The sequence below is a fragment of the Myxine glutinosa genome, chromosome 6, assembly GCF_964187855.1.
Source record: "Myxine glutinosa chromosome 6, kmMyxGlut1.1, whole genome shotgun sequence".
In the NCBI taxonomy this organism is placed as follows: domain Eukaryota; kingdom Metazoa; phylum Chordata; class Myxini; order Myxiniformes; family Myxinidae; genus Myxine; species Myxine glutinosa.
The window spans coordinates 45,320,557-45,343,100 of NC_136266.1; the positions used below are offsets into that span (position 1 = coordinate 45,320,557).

Genomic DNA, 22,544 nt, shown 5'->3' on the forward strand with positions numbered 1-22,544 from the left:
ACATATAGTTATAGAACAAAACGCCCTGCATCTGGAAAATAAAATACATTTACTTGTTCATGCGGGTGGATGAATCAAATTGGCACCCCTTTCTATGAACGTTTCTAAAGCATTACTTGGTTCCTCCGAAGAACACAAGGGTAGTACAGCATGCACACGAGATTATTTGAATGTCCCTTCTATTCTATTGTTCGACATTTTCTACAAGCTATGGAATGTCCCTTCATTTCTATACTTTGCCACATGGCACATACCCTTATATTATATAAAGGGGCCTTTTCTATGCCCCTGGCATTTTTCACAAGATACATTTTAAATACGAACAAAATGCATTTGTTCATCGTACAAGACTTTATTCAAGACGATCGATATGAAAGACTTGAAAAAGTAATGGGCTCAAGATTATTTTGTCACCATTCCATTGTCTTTTTCTCTCAGCTTGCGAAAAATATTTGGTTGGGAACTTTCATGACAAATTGAGATAGTTAGTTCAGTATACCGACGCCAAGGTCGTGATGTTCTTGCACTGAATGGAGTGTTGGTGTGAATGGTGTGATTGTAACGGATGTCCTGATAAGTTTGACGTCAAAATACTAAGTACAAACGACGTTATCCTCACGTGATTTGATATGAAGAAACAACATGGTGCGGTGTTGATTGGTCGGTGGAAAGGTAGTGGGCGGAGCTTCGGTTCGTTTTTGAAACTGTAAACAGGGAAAGTGAAGGGAAAGATTGGAGGAGATGCAATATTCTCAGGGATAAAAGCCGCCTGAAGTTTTTATTTGAGTTTTAATCGAATACAAGACATCGCAGAGTGCCAGGTGCGGGGTTCTGTGTTGTTGTGAATATATTTTTTTATACATATATATATATATATATATATATATATATATATATATATATATATATATAAATATATATATATATATATATATATATGTATACGTATATATATATATATATATATATATATATATATATATATATATATATATATATATATATATACATATATATATATATATATATATATATATGTATATACATATATATATATATATATATATATATATATATATATATATATATATATATATATATATACATATATATATATATAACTGTAAGAAATAGTAGAAACTCCAAAGTACGAGCAGGGCGTCTCATTTGTATTGAGTATATAATCGTTAGATTAAATAAGACGCGGACGTAGCTTCAGGACGTCGATCTTTAATTGTCGACCAAGCTTTCGACCAACAAAGGTCTTCTTCTGAGTCAGCCCCAAGTTCAACGGAAGCCTTCCGTTGAACTTGGGGCTGACTCAGAAGAAGACCTTTGTTGGTCGAAAGCTTGGTCGACAATTAAAGATTGACGTCCTGAAGCTACGTCTGCGTCTTATTTAATCTAACGATTATATATATATATATATATATATATATATATATATACACATTTGTGATAAAATGTAAGTGATGGATGTAAAAAAAAAAAATTATGTGTTATCAAGCATTATTGAGATGTAATTTAGTTGTCAATAATCAAAGTTTTCAACTTACAACTCAGGATTGTTTGAAGAAGAAAAAAGCGTTTTGCTGAAAATGAATATGGTATATTGCTGATAAACATACTTTTGGGCCACGACGAATGTATTTGTGTGTACAGGTATGCACAGTCACGTGAAAAAGTAAGTACACCCCATGTAAAGTTTTGACTATTTCAACATATTTCAACATACAGCTATTTGATCTTCATTTCAACAATATTGAAAGATAAAAGTGATATAATATAACAAATATCATGAAACATTTACATTTTGTAGTCCATTGTATAATTTAAATAAACATAAATGCAAATTTCACATGTGGAAAAAGTAAGTACACCCCTACATTTATCAATGCTTCAAATACCTAAAATTAGAATCAGGTGCATCAGCTCAGGTGCAAATGATTAGAACATCGTTAGAGAGGATCTTGGAGGAACCTGTCTCATTTAAACCTCAAACATTTCGTTTGGTTTGCTCTTTGTTGTTGAAGTGTGCGGCGTCGCCATGCCTAGATCATAAGAGCAGAGCTCTCTGAGGCCTTCAGAAAGAAGGTTATAGGTGCTTACGAGTCTGGGAAGGGATTTAAAAAGATCTCCAAACAATTTGAAATCAATCATTCGACTGTTCGGAAGATCATTTACAAGTGGAGCAGATTCCAAACAACTGCCAACTTGCTCAGGCCAGGCCGCCCCTGCAAGTTCAGCCAGAGGGCAGACCGCAAGATGCTGAAAGAAGTCTCTAAGAACCCCAGAACGTCATCACGGGACCTACAGGTAGCTCTTGCCACTGTTGATGTCAAAGTGCACGAGTCTACCATTAGAAAGTGGCTGCACAAATTTGATCTACAAGGGAGGTGTGCCAGGAGGAAACCTTTGCTGTCCAGAAATAACATCAGGGCAAGACTAAAGTTTGCCAATGAACACCTAGGCAAAGACCAGCACTTCTGGAACAATGTGCTCTGGACAGATGAGTCAAAGGTAGAGCTGTTTGGCCACAGTACCAGAAGACATGTTTGGTGAAAACCAAAGACAGCATTTGACCACAAGAACCTGATACCAACTGTAAAGCATGGTGGTGGAAATATTATGGTTTGGGGCAGCTTTGCTGCATCAGGGCCTGGGCAGCTCACCATCATAGAATCCACTATGAATTCTTCATTGTACCAGAGAGTGCTTGAGGATAATATGAGGCCATCTGTCGGAAAGTTGAAGCTCAACCGAAGGTGGACCTTGCAACATGACAATGACCCTAAACATACCAGTAAATCCACCAAGGAATGGCTGAAAAGAAATAAATGGAGGGGTCTGGAATGGCCAAGTCAAAGCCTGGATCTAAATCCCATCGAGATGTTGTGGGGGGATTTGAAATGAGCTGTGCATGCAAGAAACCCCTCAAACATCGCACAGCTGAAAGAATTCTGCATGGAGGAGTGGGCAAAAATTTCTCCCAGTCGATGTCAGAGACTGGTAGACAGTTATAAGAAACGCCTACTTGAGGTTGTTTCTGCCAAAGGGGGCAATACCGCCTATCAGAGCCAAGGGTGTACTTACTTTTTCCACATGCGAAATTTGCATTTATGTTTACTTAAATTATACAATGGACTACAAAATGTAAATGTTTCATGATATTTGTTGTATTATATCACCTTTATCTATCAATATTGTTGAAATGAAGATCAAATAGCTGTATGTTGAAATGTGTTGAAAAAGTCAAAACTTTACATGGGGTGTACTTACTTTTTCACGTGACTGTAAGTATTCATACCCTTTGCTATGACACTTGAAATTTAGCAAAGGTGCCTCCCATTTCTGTTGATCATCTTTGAGATCCCTCTCTGTACCTACCGTACCCAGTCGTACCCAGCTGCTCCTGGACTCCGTGTCCTTTCCTCCTGACAAGGTGGAAAAGTTTCTGTCAACCCTCGACTCTGATTCTGCAAATGGACCTGACGGCATCAGCCCACGGGTCCTAAAATCCTGTTTTTCCGCTCTTTCACTCCCTCTCTCTGTTCTCTTCACCCTCTCTTTTGCTCAAGGTAAACTGCCATCTGCTTGGAAATCAGCCAACATCACCGCTTTACACAAAAAGGTGCAAAAACAGATCCGAGCAACTACAGACCAATCAGCCTTCTCCAAATTATCGGCAAAGTCATGGAATCCATCTTTGCTTCGGATATGAAATCTTTCCTCTTCTCCAATGGCTTGATCTCTGATCATCAATTTGGTTTCAGACCAGGTCACTCTACTCTGAACATGCTGCTTCTGCTGTCTCAACAATGGATGGAGGTCCTCAATGCCAAACAGGAAATTAGAGCTGTCTCCCTCGACATATCACGTGCCTTCGATACGGCCTGGCACCCCGCTCTGCTCACCAAACTCTCCTCCTTTGGTATCCAGGGAAATCTCCACGCATGGCTGGCGGACTTCCTCTCTAGTCGTAGTCAACGTGTGGCCCTGAATGGGTTTCTCACATCTCCTCTTCCTGTTCAGGCTGGAGTTCCCCAAGGCAGTGTTCTGGGCCCTGTGCTTTTTCTGGTCTTCATCAATGATCTCTCTGACTCTCTTGAAAATCCTCTCTATCACTTTGCTGATGACTCTACTCTCTGTCGCTCCATTTCTCATCCCTCAGATCGGCAGTCTGCAGCCTCCTCACTCTCTGCAGACCTGGACAAAATCACAGACTGGGCAAACAAGTGGAACATGTCTTTCAATCCTGACAAATCTCACACTCTTACAATGTCTCTCCGAAAAGACCGACTGGACAACCCTCCCATCTACTTTCTGAATAATCCTCTCCAAGAAGTTCTGTCACTCAAGCTTTTGGGTCTCACTATCTGCCATGATATTTCCTGGGAAAACCACATTTCCAAGCTGGCCTCCAAAGCCAGTCGCCGACTGGGCATCCTCCGTCGTGCGAAGTCCTTCCTTGGCACACCTGAGATCCTCACCACATACAAGGCTTTCATCCGCAGCTCAATGGAGTACTGCTCTCCCCTCTGGACTGGTGCTCCTGCCTCACACCTAGCTTGTCTTCACGCTGTTGAAACCAAAGCGTTCAGAATCATTGGAATCTCCCGCGATGACGCTATCTCCGAGGGCCTTTCACTTACTCACCGCAAGCAGGTTGGTGATCTTTCTGTCTTCTACCGACTCCTCTCCGGCCTAGCCCCCCAGCCCTGTCTGTGCTCTGGCCCCCAAATATTCCTACAGGTCGCACAAGATCTGCCTGCAACCCTCTTATGGTTAAACTGCCAAAATCAAGACTCTCTGCTCACCTTCACTCTTTCATTCCTCTTTTCTCCCGCCTCTGGAACAAACTCCCTCACTCTCTTCAATCCCACTCCTCCCTCCAGGTCTTTAAAACAGCTGTTCACCACCATCTCTTATCTTCCCCCATCCAAAACCTTGATCTTTTCTACCCCCGCTAATTTCACCCCAAATCCACTTTTTTGAAATTCCAACTGCTTTCCTTGGTGTCCTTGCGTTTTATACCTGTCCTGCCTCCCCCCAAGCCCTCTCCCTCCCACACATCTCCCGATGTTCCTGCTCTCAAATGTTGTGTTTGTGTGCTTCCTCCCCTTCTCTCCCAGTCTTGTCTGCCGATCCCCTTTTTATATACTTTGTTTGCTTGCTTGTTTGATTTGTTTGTTTGATAAATGTTAGCTCTTTCACGAGCCTCGATTCTGTATACAAAAAAAAAGAAAAAAAAAAGAAGATGTTTCTACACCTTGAATGGAGTCCACCTGTAGTAAATTCAATTGATTGGACATGATTTGGAAAGGCACACACCTGTCTATATAAGGTCTCACAGCTGACAATGCATATCAGAGCAAAAACCAAGCCATGAGGTCGAAGGAACTGCCTGAAGAGCTCAGAGACAGGATTGTGTCGAGGCACAGATCTGGAGAAGCCTACAAAAAAATTCTGCTACATTGAAGGTTCCCAAGAGCACAGTGGCCTTCATAATTCATAAATGGAAGAAGTTTGGACAACCAGGACTCTTCCTAGAGCTGGCCGCCCGGCAAAACTGAGCAATTGGGGGAGAAGGGCCTTGGTAGGAGAGGTGACCGAGAACCCGATGGTCACTCTGACTGGGCTCCAGAGATCCTGTGTGGAGATGGGAGAAACTTCCAGAAGGACAACCATCACTGCAACACTCCACCGATCTGGGCTTTATGGCAGAGTGGCCAGACGGAAGCCTCTCCTCAGTGAAAGACACATGAAAGCCCACAGAATCTTGTTTCTCACAGTCTGAGTCCTTTAGGTGCTTTCATGTCTCTTTCACTGAGGCTTTCATGTGTCTTTCACTGAGGAGAGGCTTCCGTCTGGCCACTCTGCCATAAAGCCCAGATCGGTGGAGTGTTGCAGTGATGGTTGTCCTTCTGGAAGTTTCTCCCATCTCCACACAGGATCTCTGGAGCTCAGCCAGAGTGACCATGCGGTTCTAGATCACCTCTCTTACCAAGGCCCTTCTCCCCCGATTGCTCAGTTTGTCCGGGTGGCCAGCTCGAGGAAGAGTCCTGGTTGTTCCAAACTTCTTCCATTTAAGAATTATGGAGGCCACTGTGCTCTTGGAAACCTTCAATGCAGCAGAATTTTTTTTTGTGGGCTTCCCCAGATCTGTGCCTCGACACAATCCTGTCTGAGCTCTGCAGGCAGTTCCTTCGACCTCATGGCTTGGTTTTTGCTCTGATATGCATTGTCAGCTGTGAGACCTTATATGGACAGGTGTGTGCCTATCCAAATCATGCCCAATCAATTGAATTCACTACAGGTGGACTCCAATCAAGGTGTAGAAACATCTCAACAATGATTAAGAGAAATGGGTGGCACCTGAGCTAAATTTGAAGTGTCATAGCAAAGGGTCTGAATACTTCTGTCGATGTGATATTTCAGTTTTTTCTTTTTAATAAATTTGCAAAACTTTCTAAAATCCTGTTTTCTCTTTGTCATTATGGGGTATTGAGTGTAGATTGATGAGGAAAAAAATGAATTTAAACGATTTCAGCATAAGGCTGCAACATAACAAAATGTGAAAAAAGTGAAGGGGTCTGAATACTTTCTGAATGCACTGTATATATTGTCATCCTCATGTTTCACATGCAGGACAAGTCATCAATTTGTGTGCTGTCTCTCAGATGGACGTTATACTGGTGTCCTTTTTGCCAGCATTAGTTGATGGACTTTAAAGCTCCCACAGTGTCCTTTGTAAAGTGTAGGTGAACTATCACAGTATCACAGGCACCCTGGACAAATTCAAAATACCTACCCTGACTTCTGGTGCTGGAGTGGCGACCAGTTCAACACAAAGTTGAACACTAACAACTCGTGAAGGAGCTAGAACGTCGAATGAATCATTCGACGGAACATGAGAACAAAAGGAACATGAGAAAGAGAGGGGAAAAACCAACAACAGAGATGATGAATCAAATATATAGAGACTTAGACAAATAAGGGATGTTGGGAAGAACGAGGGTTAAGGAACAACACAAGGGAGTGGACAAGACAGATACAGAAGCAAACTCTCAGGAAGGAAAAACTGGAAACGTCGAAAGAGGTGAGATTGGGGAGGGTTAACAGGCATAGAAAATGCCAAGGTTTTGTGTGGGAGGGGTGATCTGAGATGGTGGTGGTCAGCTGTCTTGAAGATATGGAGGGAAGAATGAGATTGAAGAGGATGTGGACGTTGATTCCCTTCGATTTGTTGTGTGGCACAAGGATGGCCACAAGTGTTGATGATTTATTTGAGGCCATCTACATTTTACATAAGCAATTTAAAATTGTTTAATGCAATACCCTCGCTCTCTCCAACTCCTTCAGACGTCCCAAATGCTCCCTTCCTTCTCCTGACTCACATCAATTGTAAATTCATAAGCACAAGACAATATGATTTAATTTTGCAATTCTCTTTCTTTGTCTTTATTTCAGCTGAACGAGGCATCGACCACCATCCCAGACATTTGGAAACCGTGTCCACTAGCGATTTATCCTGTCTTCAGCAAATGGCTCAGGAAATGTACACATCCTTTAATCCTGTGCAGAACACATGGGATGCTGTCACACTGGCAGTGTTTGTCATCATTGTGGGTATGTCAATGGATTTGGCATTGAATCAAGAAAATCCCATGTTTTATGCAATACTGTTAATAAGTCAAATTATTGCTGATTAAAGGGTGAATTTGAATCTCTCATGGTATTTTTTGTATACTAAGTCAAGGCTCGTATAAGAGCGAAGACAGAACATATAATAAAGAGAGTGGGAGACAAGAAGGGGGGCAGAGAGTGAAGTACAACAGCTGTAGAGAACAGGTACATCGGGAGATCTGTGGAAGAGAGAGGGCTGCGGCAAGTTACACGGGATAAACAAGATGGCTACATCAGGAAAGAAATCAGGGAATAGGGGGTGGGTTTAGGGTGGATCAACGGGGGTAAAAAAAGTCAAGGTTTTGGATGGGGGGAAATATGAGATTGTGGTGAACAGTTGTTTTAAAGGCCTGGAGAGAGGAGTGGGATTGAAGAGAGTGAGGGAGTTTGTTCTAGAGGTGGGGAAAAAGCGAAATGAAAGAGTGAAGGTGAGCAGAGAGTCTTGATTTTGGAAGTTTCACCATAAGAGGGTTGCTGGCAGATCTTGTGCGTCCTGCAGGAATATGGTTGGGACAGAGCACAGAGAGAGCAGAGGGGCAAGGCCGGAGAGGAGTCGGTGGAAGATAGAAAGACCACCGAAGGTGGATGGAGGTTATGTTTTCACACCTGTTTGTTTATCTGTCTGTTTGTCTGTATTTCAGCAAGATATCTCAAAAGGTTATAGACGGATTTGGACGAAACGTCCTGGAAAGGTTGGGTGTGTGACAAGGGCAAAATGATTCGATGTTGGTGAAGATCAGCATCCAGATTTGGATCCGATAATTTTTCAAGTGATTCTTCACCATTGAGAGATTGGGCAAAAACTCTATATATATCATGACATCTCAAAAAGTTGTGGACGGATTTCGACGAAACATGGTGTACTGCTTGTGTGTGTAACAATTTAGATTTTCGTTCAAATCGATTCGATTTTGGTAAAGATCTGAATCCCAGATTCGAGAAGTTTTAATTTTTTTTAATGATTCTTCACCATTGAGTGATAAGACCAAAAATTATATACACCATGATGTTTCAAAAAGTTGTGGACGACTTATGACAAAACTTGGTGGACAGGTTGTTAAAGTGAAAAGAACAAGCCGATTCGATTTTTGTTCAGGTCCGAGTCCAGATCCGACCTATCAGTGGGGTACAAAATACCTAAACATACCTAAATATACCAAAACAACAAACATACTGTTACGTGGTCCCCTCAGTGCATACCAGGTCTCGGTGACCCCCGGACCGTGAGAGGACCTTCGCCAGCAAATAGTATTATATAGGCGCATTCGCCACGCAATCCATAGGAATTTCACCCAGGCGACAACTGATGTGCAAGTATATATTTCCAATGGTAATGATACCAAACACTTTCAAAGACACAACCACGGAGATTTTCCCCGAGCAATCAACAATACACAACCAGGCACAATCAATATTACAACCATGTGAACTCATCTACACAAACTCTAAGATGGCCATCTTAATCTTATACATTCCTCACGTGAGCCCCACTCCTGACTCCCTCCGTGGTCAATGTCTCTCCTCTCCGCACACGGGCGGTTGAACGAGCCCCGGGCGGACGTGCTCTAAACGTGCCGTCTCGGACTGGGGCCGCGGCTGCAGCGCACCTCCTTGCCAAGCCACGGGGCAAACCCAGCGCGGCGTCCAACGTGCGCGAGGCCCCAAGTGCGGACCCGTACGCGTCTTTGTAGACGGGGCAAAACCCAGCGCGGCTTTCGACGCGAGCGAGGCCCAACGTGCGGACCCGTACGCGTCTTTGTAGACGGGGCAAACTGTCCCGGACGCTTGGTTTCGTGCACGAACTCACGGTGACTGGACGTGTCAAAAGGTATTTACCGCCCAGGTAACTCCTCTCGCCAGACGTTTCGCAACGGCGCGTTTTCCGCGCAGCGTAAGGTCGATTCCACCTTCTCGTCGTCGCGGGGCGAGGAAGAAGAAAAACCTTCCTTTCCCTCGTGTCTTTTCCTCCCTTTTCGTCACTTCCGCTTCCGGCCACTTCCGTTTCCTGCCACTCTTTCAGAAGGGCTCCTGACCCTCCAACCACAACAACTACACAACAACTTAATATACTACACACGGAAGCAAAGACCTGCATGGTAATTTACATACATTCACCTAAATATGTAACACTCCCCCCCTTCAAGAAAGAAAGTTTGAACCCAGCGAAAACTTTCTTTGCCGGCCAATTTGGAGAAACAACCAGATAACTCAACCCCCCCACATTATCAGTTCCCCCCGGGCACAGTTATCACTTAAAAATAAAGCCAGTTAAGCCACTCGATAGCACTTTTCCGGGAGGCCAAGCCGAGTATTCACTACATGGATGCCTTTAGGAACGCGGAGTTCACGGTTAGTCCGTGCAGGAAAGTTCTCTACATGGGCGCCTTGAGGAACGTGGAGTTCACGGTTAGTCCGTGCAGGAAAGTTCTCTACATGGGCGCCTTGAGGAACGTGGAGTTCACGGTTAGTCCGTGCAGGAAAGTTCACTACATGGACGCCTTTAGGAACGGCGTTCACGGTTAATTCGTGTAGGAATCTTGGCTCGGCGGCTCCGCCGCCTTCAGTGCTTCAACTTCTCAGAACGTCCCTAATAATTAGGGTGGGACCACTGGTCCCTGTAGTCCCCTGAATACCGGTCTTCTTCTCGGCCACTACTTTGCCAATTCTTCCTTCGGGAGCGGCCGTAACTCAGGGAGCCTCCATAATAATATTGACTGCGGCCACCACCAAAACTACCGCCCAGTTGTCCTCTCCTGTAGACCTCTCGACGCCTACGAAATGCCTTCCCTACTGTTATGGTCCGACCCTCCAAATCCTTGCCATTCCAATTCTTCTCTGCCTCTCTGGCGTCTTTTGTGCTGGCAAACGTGACAAAGCCGAACCCTCTTGACTGTTGCGTTTCCCAGTCTCTTACCAACCGCACTTCCACCAGCGGCCCATATCTGTTGAAGACAGAGGTCAGAACTTCTTCCTCTGTTTTGAAGTTCAGTCCCCCTACAAATAACTTGGCACTTTTGTCACCATCCCGAGCTGGTGTGGTGTTATTTTCCCTGCTGGGCTCTTTATCAACCCTCAGGTTACCATAAACTTGACCCCCGGCCAAATCATTCCCGAGAACCACAGATACACCCTCTACAGGAAACGTGGCTTGTAAACCGACGGTGACCGGTCCTGACACCAAATCGGACTCCAACTGGATGACCTGAAGGGGAGCACTAACACCGCCCCCGATCCCCTGTAAACGAACACTATCCCTCGTTGCCGTCTCCTCAGACCATGGCAAAATGCCTTCAAGCATTAAAGATTGATGGGCCCCTGTGTCTCTCAATATCCTAACCGGTCTCCGGTTAGTCGAGGCTCCATCCAGTGACACAAACCCCTCGGAAATAAATGGTTGGTAACCCTCTTGATGGCGATTTCTTACGCTAGCCATCGCATTCGGAGTTGTAATAGTCGGACTCCGCTCTGGGTTGTCCCTTTTCATGAGGTAACAACTGGACATCAAGTGTCCAGGTTTTTTGCAAAACGCGCAAGTAGGCCCGGAGGAAAAACTCGGGGTCTGCCTCGGGCCCCCCGAACTATAAGTTTGTCTTGGGCCCGCATCCCTCTGATTTCGAACCGGTGGGGTATCATAGTTGTCCCCATAATCATCTCGAGGCCGCCGCCATGTATGGTCGTTCTCCGCACCTGCTGTTCCCCACCTCCCCTGCGGAGATCTAGGCGAGGAGTTAGGTTCGTGGACCCCTATTCGGTGGGTTAAGGCATAATCATCTGCCATGGTGGCTGCGTCCCACAACTTTGGTACCTTCTTTTCCTGCAGGTACACTTTGATGTCCTCGTGGACACACTGCTGGAATTCCTCCACCAGGATCAAGTCCCGCAATGTCTCGAAGTCTTTCCCGACTCCTTTTGACTCACACCACCGATCAAACATGTTTTCTTTCACTCTGGCAAACTCCACATGGGTCTCACTCTCCCTCTTCCTGGCATTCCTGAATTTTTGCCTGTAAGCTTCCGGAACCAACTCATAGGCTTTGAGGATGTGCTTCTTCAGTACCTCATAATCTGCACATTGGTCCATTGGTAGCGCCGAATAAATTTCCTGAGCTTTCCCCACCAGCACACTTTGCACGAGTATGGTCCATGCCTCCTCCGGCCAGTTTAATTGTCGAGCCACTTTCTCAAAGTGTGGAAAAAATTTCGCGACTTCTTTTTCACTGAACGGTGGAACCAGCCTCACATGTCTGCCCACATCCCAGGTTTTCTGGTTAGGTGTCGACCCCGTCAGCAAGGGTGGTGCCTCTCCCCGTTCTCTCATTAACTCCAGCTCCTTGAATTTGATTTCTTGCTGAAGCTGCATGTCACGTTCCTTTAATTCCCTTTCCGCTTTTCTCTCCTCTGCTTCGAGGTCCCTTGCAGCTCTCCTTTCCTCTGCTTGTTCCTTTTCTCTTCTTTCCTGGAGTTCTCTTTCCACTCTCCTTTCCTCTGCTTGTTTCTCTTCTCTCCTCTCTTCTGCTTTCCTTTCCTCTTCTGCTCTTTCCTTTTCTGCTTTCCTTTCTTCTTCTGCTAACCTTTCCTGGAGTTCTCGTTCCACTCTCCTTTCTTGTGCTTGTTTCTCTTCTCTTCTCTCTTCTGCTTTCCTTTCTTCTTCTGCTCTTTCCTTTTCTGCTTTCCTTTCCTCTTCTTTTATCCGTTCCTGGCTCCGTAATTGCAACTCCAGTTTCCGGAGCTCAACGTCTTCTGGTTCTTCGGGTAGCCACTCCCAGGCTAACTCGTCCCATGTTCCTAATCCCACCATAGATTGTATCACCGTGGCCTGCAACTCTGCCTTCCTCAAATTAGTTCGGACCTCCAAGTTAAAATGTTTGGCCAATTTCAAGAGATCCGACTTTAGCAACGCTCGGAACTGTGCCTCACTCGGGGTTACCCCAAAGTTCTGTGCCACAAACGCCATGGTGCCTATCGTTAACACCTGTTAACCTTCACCCCAAGACTTTCCCCAATTTCTCAAAAAAAAATATTACCAATTAATAATTAATTAATAAATTTTAATTACCAAAAATATTATTATTTTATTATTTTATACACTTTTAGATCCCGGACGTAGACCCAATTGCGAAACCGCAAATCGTAATTTGGACGAGCCCCCAATTCTGTTACGTGGTCCCCTCAGTGCATACCAGGTCTCGGTGACCCCCGGACCGTGAGAGGACCTTCGCCAGCAAATAGTATTATATAGGCGCATTCGCCACGCAATCCATAGGAATTTCACCCAGGCGACAACTGATGTGCAAGTATATATTTCCAATGGTAATGATACCAAACACTTTCAAAGACACAACCACGGAGATTTTCCCCGAGCAATCAACAATACACAACCAGGCACAATCAATATTACAACCATGTGAACTCATCTACACAAACTCTAAGATGGCCATCTTAATCTTATACATTCCTCACGTGAGCCCCACTCCTGACTCCCTCCGTGGTCAATGTCTCTCCTCTCCGCACACGGGCGGTTGAACGAGCCCCGGGCGGACGTGCTCTAAACGTGCCGTCTCGGACTGGGGCCGCGGCTGCAGCGCACCTCCTTGCCAAGCCACGGGGCAAACCCAGCGCGGCGTCCAACGTGCGCGAGGCCCCAAGTGCGGACCCGTACGCGTCTTTGTAGACGGGGCAAAACCCAGCGCGGCTTTCGACGCGAGCGAGGCCCAACGTGCGGACCCGTACGCGTCTTTGTAGACGGGGCAAACTGTCCCGGACGCTTGGTTTCGTGCACGAACTCACGGTGACTGGACGTGTCAAAAGGTATTTACCGCCCAGGTAACTCCTCTCGCCAGACGTTTCGCAACGGCGCGTTTTCCGCGCAGCGTAAGGTCGATTCCACCTTCTCGTCGTCGCGGGGCGAGGAAGAAGAAAAACCTTCCTTTCCCTCGTGTCTTTTCCTCCCTTTTCGTCACTTCCGCTTCCGGCCACTTCCGTTTCCTGCCACTCTTTCAGAAGGGCTCCTGACCCTCCAACCACAACAACTACACAACAACTTAATATACTACACACGGAAGCAAAGACCTGCATGGTAATTTACATACATTCACCTAAATATGTAACAATACCAAATGGCATACCTAAACCACCACTGCTTCATCCGAATCTGTAACTTTTTGAAAATTAATGAATCAAGTAATTAATCAAAATATTAAATAATTAATCGATTAATTGATTAATCAATAAATCAAGAATACCCTATATAGTACTTGGTCACGATTGTACCCAAATTTCAGCCTCCGAGCTCAAAGGATGGCTGAGATATCGCCCGGACAAACAAGAAAGCAAATAAAAACTAGAATTGCACTCAGTAGAGAGCATACCTCCATCAGGTGAACAGTTTACTTTTTGTATCCCAGAGTAGACCAGAAAATCACAATACAGAATCACGTTTCATCAAAATCATCCGTCCACAACTTTTTGAAATATCCTGCTTTGTATCGTTTTTGGCCCGATTTCCCCAATGGTGAAGAATCACTTAAAACTATATGAGCCGGATCCGGATCTGAATTTTCACCAAACTTGAATCGAATCGCCCTTGTCACACACACGACCTGTCCACAAAGTTTCGCGCAAATCAGTCCATAACCTTTTGAGATATCCTTCTGCATATCGTTTTTGGCCCGATCTCCCAATGGTGAAGAATCACTTAAAAACTACACTAGCCAGATCCAGATCTTCACCAAATTTGCATCGATTCGTCCTTGTCACACACCCAACCTGTCCACCAAATTTCTTCCAAATCCGTCCATAATGTTTTGAGAAATATCAATCAGATGTAATCCATAATCCATCACCGGTTGTGTTTGTTTGCAGGAATTGTGCTCCTTCTGATTGTTCTTCGCATGTGCTTGAGTTGCTGCTGCTGCTGCTCCTCGAAAAAGTCTCACAAGGTAGGCAAAGCATTTACCTGAGTATAGAGATAACCCCCAATGTATATATAATTTCCCTACAGTAAAGTTTACAAACAAGAGCTGAGTGTTGATCAGTTAGAGGCCTCGGAATGTCGAAAAAACTGAAAAATATCAGCAGATCTGACATCTGGTTGGTGATTTGCTCATTCTTCCACGTGACTTACCCATTTTTCCCCTTTTGGATTAATAATATCTTTGGCTGTGCACCATGGTCCATGAGGAGGTTGTAGGGGAATTTGTAGCTGAGAGACTCAAGACTCCAATGACCGGACACAGGTTTACAAAAGGTCTGGTTTATTAACTGGTTATTCACTTCATTCCATTTACCAAATAATACCGCATAATTCAATGGCTGAGATTAACTCTTTTCGCATGGTCCTTCTCGTTCGGCTGATGTTCCTCCGCCACTCCCGTTGGTCAGAGCTCCTCGTAGCAAGTCCTGTCGACTCCACGTTTGCTCTCGTTTATATGGACAAACTGGACTTAATCCCCTCTCCGCTAATGCCCCGAGGTCATGCATGTACCAAGTCCTGGTATCAGCTCGCTCCCCTCCTGTTGTGAGTTCCGTTTACCAAACGATAGGGGGGTGCTTCAGCCAGGGGCTGTGACCAGGTGGACAAGAGATTATCATGTTCGGGCGCATTCCTGACACTCATTTACAAACTCGTCTTTCACAGAGTTTGCATGTAAAATGTATCTGCTTCGTTACCAGTTTAATTAATAAGTTACCAGTGCCAATTAATAAGTTACACTGAGTTACACTTCCACAATTCCCTCATCTTTTTGTTTTTGTTTATATTAACCATTAATCTAAACATCAATATAAGTAAACAATCAATCACTACAAGTAAACAAATTCCCTTGGGCATACACCGTCATCCTGCAAGAATCACAAAACATTTCGTTGGTCATTGACTCCTTCCATATCGTTCAATCTATTGCATTTGCATCACAAATATATTTTCAAAACAACACTTCACCATCACCAAGATACAACAATTTCACTTCATTTTCAAGTTTTATAAAGCATCTGCACCATCTGGCAAAAAACGTTTGCCTCCACACAAATGTTGACTTTGTTTGAAAGGAAGGGCTGATCACTTGTGTTTGAATCCTGGTATGAAACATTTTCTCCTAATGTCTTCATAGCTCCTGCACTACTTCGTGTAGGATTTCGCTGTTGTGGTAACATTGCGGAGTCATAGACTGACCCTGCTCTCCTTGTAGCATTCTTGCCACTTTTTGCTGTAAACCATAGTAATTCCTGAACACGGCCTTCACCCAGTTGTAGTCGACTTGCCTCCTCCCTCATTGTGAGTGGGCAGCAAGTATTGGTGTGACGTTGATTGGCCAGCAAGATGTGGAACAGGGATGCCGGATGCATCCACAATGATGTTGGGACCATGGTGTTCAGGTCATTCATGGTCCTTACCAGGAGCAACCAGCAGAATCGTGCACAGCTGTTGTGACAAGGGCACAGCCGTTTTTTGCAGCTCCATGCTGGTTCCCCGGACGTTGGTGAAGTAATAACATATGTTCCCGCATTTCACAGAGGTTGCAGGTAAAATGTCGTTGTCCTGCAACTTCTGATGTGGTGAATGTTCGAAGCCTTCGAACAAGAGTAAGTGATCGCCTTTCTTTCATATGTTGCAGTGTGATCCAGGCAAATGGTCACATAAATTTCCTTGGTGAAGGTAAGCATTCATCTCCAAGTTACACGGGAGAATGTCTTCATCATTCTTTGAGAAAGAGGGTGTATGCCACGATTAACTTCATTTTTTAGCCACAAATTTTCTTTCTCGAACTTCTTCCCAATTCCGTTAGCAATCCCTCCAAAATGTGATCTCGTCTTATCCTTATGCTCAGTCACATCTGAATCTGCTTTCCGCACACACTGGATCAGATAGGGTACATCTTACCATGAAATCAGCATAATCATGTATATCTTCCGACAGTTTCACATTCAACAATTTGTTGTTTTTCCTTAACACAAAAGTTATATTCATTTATATGCGTCACCCAAATAATATTCAATCAGGTATGTATTTTATTACTAAACTAAGAATAGCATTGTATATGATTACAATCACAAACGGGAATACCTAATTCCCAACAACAATTTTTTCAAACCAACAAATTAAACATAATGTATTATTACCATAATTCCTCTCCACTTTTTCTTTTCCCTCTTTTTCCTAACAGTGTGTCACTCGTGGTGATATGAGTTCACTGATATTGTAATTGACACAACTCATAACATTGTCGTTATGCCATTATCTTAATTCTACTGTTTCATTTGCAACATCACTTGATTTAATCTTTTAATCTCAGTATTTATTCATATCATCATAACAATCTTTCTATTTTAGGTCCATATTTGTTTCTATTCTTATCAACCTCCTACGGTTTATCAATTTGTTCCAAAACACTGCAACCAAAGGTTTTAACCAAAGCTCTACCAAACTATTTCCAATTTGAACTCAAAATGCTAATTAAACAACAATTCAAAGAATTAACTTCAATGGGTCAACAAACTCATTTTATAAACAGATCTAATTTTCCCATCCAATAATTTTCCTTGCCAAATGTCATATTGCAACACTTTAATAAACCTTCGAAAAATGTCTCCCAAATCAATAAATTCCCTTTTTACTTCCCAAATACTCATCTGTAAATTACATATTCAATTACAGTTTTTCCATTTGTTCGGCCTGAATGGCCACTGAAGTGGCTGCCAGCATGCAGTACCGTTTTTATCTACCAAGCAAGTATTCGTCCACATAAGATCTCTACCAAAATGTTGTTTGTAAAAACAAATCTGGGATTTCTGATTACATGGATGCACACTCTCAGGACATTTCAGGCTGCTTGTTAACAATCCACTACGATTAATTAATTTCTTTACCCACAATCAAATAATTAGTACAAATTGAGGATATTATCCCTATCACATTCATTTATAGATTCATTATGTTGGATCTAAATTTTCTCCCACTGCTGCAAGGAAGAACAATAGCTCTAATAAGTCTTTGTAATATCTCACTTCATTTACCCAGCATCGAAGAATTTATTTACTATCCATTCCCATCTGTTAACCAGTGACTTTGTTTGAACTCCAAAACTTAATTTGATGAATCCCATGTGTATGGTACCACTTATTGAAACCCCTACTTTTGTAGAAAATATCCAAGTAAGTGTTTTTTTTTTACACCCCCTTAACTGTTGCTCATCCATTTCTATGCACCCAGTGAGTACTACTGACACCAGTATGCCAATATAGGTGTGCGAGATTAACAAATATGTTGCAGGTACACGTAACAGCGCGTTCTGAGTATAAATAACGTAACAGCGCGTTCATGTCTGCCCCTTGGTTTAAGATGCACAATGCATTCCGTTTTAAAACTCACAATAGTTCAAATCAGCAAGATTTTCTTTACTATTTTCCCATATCATCTATGCCTAATACACATCCATACATGCAGCACAATTTATATGCTGATAAAATTCAAGTTTATATATATATATATAAATCCATGAGCAGAGTATTCTGGGAAGTCAGTGTAAGACCTCTCCCAAATTTGGATAATTTTGTACTCCCTCATTTCTTTTTATGAAGCTCATATCCATAAATAGCTGTTATTCTCATATAAATTCTATCAAAAATGGAATCCCCAAATTACTCACAATTTTACTATTAATTAATGGCTGCTCATAACCCAGCACATCAAATCTTTATATTCCATCTCCCTTGACAAAAGAGATAATGTTCATAATCAAATTTTATTTCTATTTTATTTTACGGATTCTCTGCATATTCAATCCCATCCACATAAAACTATCCATTTCCAGACAGGCACACTGTCGGTGTCAACAATCTTGGAAGATTGATACACAAAACAATAAAAAACACTAACATTGACACACAAAAAATACACACACACATGCATTATGCGTATTTGTTTGCGTTGGAACTATTATTTACAGATCAAGATGGGTGTCAATTTTATTTCAATTTCATAAAATTTGTCCTTCAATTTTAGAAATGCTAATACACAAATGGACCAAAAGCTTATTCTTAGAAAACCCCTATGATGTCACATTGAAATTACCCTTTCAGTTCCCACAATAATTTATCCAAATTTGACTACACACCCATTTACATGTCAGTCGACCACTGACTTATCAATCGTGTGGAACAATAGTCCGAAATTCCCACCTGATCATCATGTGACCCTTGTCCCTTGGTTTAAAATTTGCAAAGCAATTGTTCCAACTTTGTAAATTTAAAATTGTGTGCCCAACATAAAAGATCCAATTTCGGCATTTGATCAATTAATTATCAATTTGCTTACAAGCAAAAGAAAAAATGAATAATTCTTGCTCCGAAAACTTTTCAGACCCAAGAATCATCGACAGTTATTCATGTTTGTCCAGTAATCTAATTTGTTGAGGCCAATCGTCATTTGGGATTTGTCGCAATGAAGGCCTAATCATTGTCTGAGGTATCGGTCAGCACTGGTACCCTTGATCTTGGTTTACCCTATGAACTTGTCTTCCTTTTGGTATACGGACATCCTCTTTTCCAATGTCCCATCCGTCCACACTCGAAACACCGGTTTCTGTCGTTTCCTGGTCTGTGCACCTGTGCATTTGTATTGCTGGGCTGCATCTCTACATCCCTGAGTTGCCATTGCAATCTCTCGTTGTCTCCTGAAACACGAAAAAATTCTCTGTACCGTCCTTTTTGGGGAGACAACTGGAAATCAGATGGGACAACTGTCCCTTTCATTCCTAATTTCGAGGGCAGTTGTGCATTTGTCTCCTCCACTGTATCCTGTATCCTTTTTATTTTAAGTTCTAGATCCGTTATCCGTTCTTGCTGTTCCCGTTGTCTGGATTCACCATCCCAAAGATGGAATGCAAGCCAGTCTACCGTTAGATTCTGTCTCTTCCTGGCTTTCAATCTTTGTTCCAATCTTTCCAATCGACTTCGCTCAAATGTACCATCTCTTGGAAACTCCTCATCATGTCCCTTTATCCACAAATACCAATTCTCGACCTGCCTTATAGCTTCTGCACCATAACGGTCGTACATATTTTTTATTTTTTTTTATTTTTTATTTTTTTTGTATACAAGATCGAGGCTCGTGAAAGAGCGAACATTAATCACACAGAAAGACAAACCGACACATAAAACATATAACATCGGGAGCGGTAGACAAGATGGGGAGAGAGGGGGAAGGACACAAACACAACATTTGAGAGCAGGGACCGAGAGACATGGAGACATCGAGAGATCTGAGAGAGGGCGAGGGCTTTGCGGGGGGGGCATGGGAAGGGGGCGGTGGGAGAGGTATAAAACATATGGACACTGCCAGGACTTCCAGGAAAGAAGTTGGAATTTCAAACAAGGTGGATCTGGGGTGAATTAGCGGGGGTAGAAAAGATCAAGGTTTTGGATGGGGGAAGATAAGAGATGGTGGTGAACAGCTGTTTTAAAGACCTGGAGGGAGGAGTGGGATTGAAGGGAGTGAGGGAGTTTGTTCCAGAGGCGGGAGAAAAGAGGAATGAAAGAGTGAAGGTGAGCAGAGAGCCGAGATTTCGGCAGTTTAACAATCAGAGGGTTGCTGGCAGATCTTGTGCGACCTGTAGGAATATTTGGGGGACAGAGCACAGAGAGAGCTGGGGGTGCAAGGCCGGAGAGGAGTCGGTAGAAGACAGAAAGACCACCTACCTGCCTGCGGTGAGTGAGTGAAAGGCCCTCAGAGATAGCTTCATCGCGGGAGATTCCAATAATTCTGAAAGCTTTGGTTTCAACAGCGTGAAGCCGAGCTAGGTGTGAGGCAGGAGCACCGGCCCATAGGGGAGAACAGTATTCCATTGAGCTGCGGATGAAAGCCTTGTATGTGGTGAGGAGCTCAGGTGTGCCGAGGAAGGACTTCGCACGACGGAGGATGCCCAGTCGGCGACTGGCTTTGGAGGCCAGCTTGGAAATGTGGTTTTCCCAAGAAAGATCATGGCAGATAGTGAGACCCAAAATCCTGAGCGACAGCACTTCTTGGAGAGGATTGTTGAGAAAGTAGATGGGAGGGTTGTCCAGTCGATCTTTTCGGAGAGACATAGTAAGAGTGTGAGATTTGTCAGGATTGAAAGACATGTTCCACTTGTTTGACCAGTCTGTGATTTTGTCCAGGTCTTCAGAGAGTGAGGAGGCAGCAGACTGCCGATCTGAGGGAAGAGGAATGGAGCGGCAGAGAGTGGAGTCATCAGCAAAGAGATAGAGAGGATTTTCGAGAGAGTCAGAGAGATCATTGATGAAGACCAGAAAAAGCACGGGGCCCAGAACACTGCCTTGGGGAACTCCAGCCTGAACAGGAAGAGGAGATGAGAGAAACCCATTCTAGATGAGAGAAACCCAGACGACGACTAGAGAGGAAGTCCGCCAGCCATGCGTGGAGATTTCCATGGATACCAAAGGAGGAGAGTTTGGTGAGCAGAGCGGGGTGCCAGACCGTGTCGAAGGCACGTGATATGTCGAGGGAGACAGCTCTAATTTCCTGTTTGGCATTGAGGACCTCCATCCATTGTTGAGACAGCAGAAGCAGCATGTCCAGAGTAGAGTGACCTGCTCTGAAACCAAATTGATGATCAGAGATCAAGCCATTGGAGAAGAGGAAAGATTTCATATCCGAAGCAATGATGGATTCCATGACTTTGCTGATAATTGGGAGAAGGCTGATTGGTCTATAGTTGCTAGGATCTGTTTTTGCACCTTTTTTGTGCAAAGCGGTGATGTTGGCTGATTTCCAAGCAGATGGCAGTTGACCTTGAGCAAAAGAGAGGGTGAAGAGAACAGAGAGAGGGTGAGATAGAGCAGCAGAGCAGGATTTTAGGACCCGTGGGCTGATGCCATCGGGTCCAGTTGCAGAATCAGAGTCGAGGGTTGACAGAAACTTTTCCACCTTGTCAGGAGGAAAGGACACGGAGTCCAGGAGCAGCAGGGTACGACTGGGTATGGTGGGTACAGAGAGGGATGGGTTTGGGACACAAGATTTAGAGGCAAACACAGAGTTGAGGCATTCAGCTTTTTCACGTGCGGAGTCAGCTGTGTAGCCGTTTGAGGTAAGGGAGGGGATGGAGGGGGAACAAACACCAGAAACGGATTTGACCAGACGCCACCAGGATTTGGAAGAGGGAGACAGATAAGAGAGTTCGGTCTTGAGAACGGAGATATATTGTTTCCTGGCTCTCCTGAGGGTGGACACACACTTGTTTCGGGCTTTGTGAAAGGAAATGAGATTTCCTTCCGTTGGATTTGCTTTCCAGGAGACGAAGGCAAGTTGTTTCTGGGCAACAGCCTCACCACAAGATTCCGTGTACCATGGACGGGAGGAAGGGTATGACAACTGAAGACGAGATGGGATAAATCTGTGCATGAGAGAGAGCAATTTACTTTGGAAGAATTCCCAGGATGAGTTGATGTCAGAGGTGGTAGAGATGGGAGACCAGTCCAGATGATTGATGGCTGCTTGAAGACCGTGCCAGTTGGCCTGAGTGAAATGCCAGACTCGTCGACGCTGAGCAGGCTCCCTGAGGATGGTCAGAGAGATGTCCACTTTAACAAGGACATGATCAGATGATCCGATCGGAGCAGAAGAAGAGCAGCAGACATTTTCAGGGAAGTTAGTCATAACCAAGTCCAGAAGAGAAGATGTTCCGTTGACTGAGATCCGGGTCGGGAAATTGACAGATTGTGTCAGTCCCAGTGAGTCGCAGAAGTCCTTTGCTGAAGAGCCATGGCTGGTGAGAGAGGTACCCACACCCAGCCAACTGGCATGGTGACAATTGAAATCACCACATATGAGGAAGAGAGAGTTGGGATGAGTAGATAGAAGTTGG

The 22,544-nt window shown here is 43.9% G+C and overlaps 1 long non-coding RNA gene across 1 annotated transcript in view; it reads left to right on the forward strand.

The window, feature by feature from the left end:
• The first annotated feature begins 706 nt into the window (after positions 1–706).
• Positions 707–22,544, forward strand: part of LOC144892587 (uncharacterized) — a 46,548-nt gene continuing 24,710 nt past the window's right edge. The window contains exons 1-3 of the long non-coding RNA XR_013623786.1: positions 707–821; positions 7,471–7,629; positions 14,548–14,624. This is a non-coding gene — a long non-coding RNA (uncharacterized LOC144892587). The remainder of the gene's footprint in view (positions 822–7,470; positions 7,630–14,547; positions 14,625–22,544) is intronic.